We start from the raw sequence: 3,593 nt of genomic DNA, 5'->3' as shown, positions 1-3,593 counted from the left end.
CATCACTTTGGATCCTCTTTTGTTTTGGGGTCACCTGCCTCGGTTCTCCCTTCCTCCCTTCAGGCAGAAAGACTGCAGTGGGGGGTGGGGGCCCGGGGCCCGGGGGCTATACCCGGGCAGACGCTGGTGACGGAGTTGGAGGCTCCGCCTGAAATCCTGACCCCAGACAGTGCCTCCCTGGCCCGGGCCTCCTTTCTCCGCGTCCTGCTTGAGGAGCGGGCGTGGACTTGTTGCCGGTGAGCCTTGGGGAGCTGGAGCAGGGCCCCCAGCGCCACTGAGGGTCTGCCAGGCCCACGCAGGTGGAATGGGAGGCCGGCTCCCAGCCCAGGGGGCGAGGGGCGCCTGCTGGAGGGTCTGGAAGCTCTGTCCGGCCGATCGCCTCTGGAAATGTTGGCTGCCTGCTGGGGGGGCGGGGGCGGGAGAACAGGCTGTGCGCCCCGCTTGGTGGAGGCTCTTGTCGAATCCTCACGGTGGTTCTGAGATGCGGTGACTGTTTTCCAGAGAAGGAAACAGGCTCAGAGAAGTGACCTGCCCAAGACCGCACAGTGCCAGGCCTGGAATTCAGGTCTTCTGCCCCTGAAGCCTGTGCATGCCTGGGGAGGACCACCCACCTTCCTAATGCAGGCACACCTCAGAGATTGGGGTTCGCTTCCAGGCCACCGTAATAAAGCCAGCATCTCCTTAAACGAGTCCTAATGCTTTTGCTGGTGGAGAGGCTTGCCTTTAATTTGTAAAAAACAAAAACAAAAAGCACACACACACACACAACACCTGTGAGGTACAGTAAAGGGAAGCTCAATAAAATGAGGTATGCCTGTATCTGCTCACGGCTTAGCGGGGTTTTCTTCCTGAAACCCAGGCTGGCAAGCATGGTCCTGCCAGGGTGTGCCACTGTGAGTTCCGCGTGTGGTGTGTGTTTACACATGTCTGAAACTTCGGGGGTGGTTGGGTTATGTGGTCTTCCTGCTCTTCCTCCTCCTCCTGCCCCTCTCCCCCCCAACTCCCACTCGCCAGAAAGGCCTGTCTCCTGCCTTCTGCGGCCTGCAGCTGGTCTGGGGACCAACCCACAGAGCTCTGAAGAGTGTCAGGAGTCGGCAGTGCAGCCCAGGCTGCAGGTGGCACAGATAATGGAGGGTCCCCCTTGACCTTCACACCCTTACGAGGCCCTATCCCCCTCAGACTTGCTCTCGGGTCACTTTCCCAAATCCATCCACGTGCTGTGGTGGGAGCCCGCTGGGGTGACATGAGCTTGTGCCCCACCCTCTCAGGGCCTCAGCCTCCTCGTTTTTCCCAGAGGCCCCTGCTAGCTCTGACCATTGCTGCTGCCTGGCCAAGAGCTGGAGCTGGGCATCAGGGTGTCCCTCTGTCCTCTCTGGCATGGCTGGAGCTGTGCTTCTTGGGGCTGATCAGAATAGCTATCTTAGTCTCTTGGGGCCGAGCCTGAGTTATTTCCATCCCCAGCAATGAGGTGGAAATAGCTCAGGGCTCAGGAGCGGGAAGATGGGAAGGGTTAACCAAGGGTTAACCTCCTTTTCTGGTCTTAGCCCTGATGGAGGCCCCCGTCCCACCCCACCATGTTCCCTGCCCAGGCCAAACCTTTCTGGGAATTTGGGCCTCCCGGGATGATAGGAACGACAGTGAGGCCAGGCTAGGTGGCCCCAGCTGGGACTGGTGTGGTCGTCTGCGTCTGGCCAAGGAGGGGAGCTTTGAGGGGCAGGCAGCCCCCTGCCACTGCTCATCGGCCCAGCCGCATTTCACAGGGGGACTGAGGTTGAGAGAAGTGCAGAGACTTAACCGAGAACCTGACATTCTGGCTGTCCCCCTCCAGGCAGGGCACCCACCTGGGTGGGGCCGGGACAGGAAGCAGGCCCGAGACACCGGCACAGAATCAGGGCTCCCCCTCTAGTCCCGTCTGGGCTGCTGTCCTGGCTTAGACTCTGTTCCAGCCTCTCTACCTCCCCTTCCAGGTCCTCACACCGATAGAGCGACTGCCCTACGGCCACTCGTGCTTTTTGCCTAAAAATACAGCCCAGACGCCATGTCCTGCCATCGAGTCTTGTCCTGCCGAGGCCCTTTTGGATTTTACATCTCCCCCTCATCTCACCCACCAGACCTTGGCCCTACTCTGCCTTTGCTTTTTATTTTTTTTATTTTTTTATTTTATTGATTTTTTACAGAGAGGAAGGGAGAGAGATAGAGAGCTAGAAACTTCGATGAGAGAGAAACATCGATCAGCTGCCTCCTGCACATCTCCCACCGGGGATGTGCCCGCAACCCAGGTACATGCCCTTGACCGGAATCGACCCCGGGACCTTTCAGTCCGCAGGCCGACGCTCTATCCACTGAGCCAAACCGGTCTTGGCTGCCTTTGCTTTTGTCTCCTTTTTCTAGAGCCCTCCTGGCCGTTCAGGCTCAGCCCCAGCCCCTCCTCCAGGAAGCCCTCCCCGCCCCCCATGAGCCTCTCTTTATTGTTGTGGTCCACTTGCCAGGTGTCCCCTTCACCTCTGGGAACAGGCACAGGTGTGGGGAACTTTTTAAAAAATTTTTTTTTATTTCAGAGAAGAAGGGAGAGAGAAAAACATCAATGATGAGAGCGAATCATTGATCGACCGCCCCCTGCACACACACACACACACACACACACACACACACCGAGATCGAACCCCCAACCTGGGCACGTACCCTTGACCGGAATTGAACCTGGGCCCCTTCAGTCTGTAGGCCGACGCTCTATCCACTGAACCAAACCGGCTAGGGCCAGGTGTGGGCACTTACGGGACTGCGTGTCTAACAACCCACCCTCTCCTGCTGCCCTGTCTTTGCTGGGCAGGCCTCTGAGGGGTCCTGTGTGTTGGGGGTTGGGGTGAAGACTCAAGGCCACCCCTGAGGGTCGGAGCAGAGGAAACTCCCTGCTGAGGCCCCGGGTGCAGGTATCCTCGAAGCAGCACTGACAGGGTTCCCCCTCCTTCCCAAGCTACTTAGTGGGAGCTAAGACTCAGAATTGGGGACCAGCTCTAGTCTGAGTCACCGCCGCTGGTGTGGAGTTGGGCACTCAAGCTTCGCTCAGACCTCAGGGTGTCTGGCGGTTCACTCATCCGTTTCCAAGAAGGAGCTGCTGGCTCCCGGGGAGGTTCGGGGGAGGGAGTGTTGGTGGGGCTGGCTGTTCAGCACTTGGCCTGGCTGGGTGAGGCCAGACTCCCTGGGCTCTGGGGCCAGCCCTTCTTCCAGTTTTTCCTGAGATCAGCCAGTGGGACCCACCGAGCCCCACCCCCACTCAGGATTTGGGAACTAGGACATGGTCTGTGGCCGAGGTCAGCACCCACTCTGTGCTGAGCCCTTGGGAGCCTAGGCCAGGACTTATTGCCACCAGTTGGGACTAGGGTAGCAGGGAAGACAGGAGGGAAGTGATGCTGTGTCCCTACTGTGTGCCCAGCCCTGGGATGAGGACCCCGAGGGTCTCACATCCTTAGCCTCATGCCCAGAGGGTCAGCAGTCCCCTCCCGGGACGGGCAGAGTCAAGAAGGCCCAGAGAGGGGAAGGGACTTGCAAGGCCTGGTGACACTGGGATCCTAACCTAGGCTTTCTGCTGGAAG

Source organism: Myotis davidii, unplaced genomic scaffold (assembly GCF_000327345.1).
Source record: "Myotis davidii unplaced genomic scaffold, ASM32734v1 scaffold169, whole genome shotgun sequence".
NCBI lineage: Eukaryota > Metazoa > Chordata > Mammalia > Chiroptera > Vespertilionidae > Myotis > Myotis davidii.
This window is presented reverse-complemented; position numbering follows the sequence as displayed.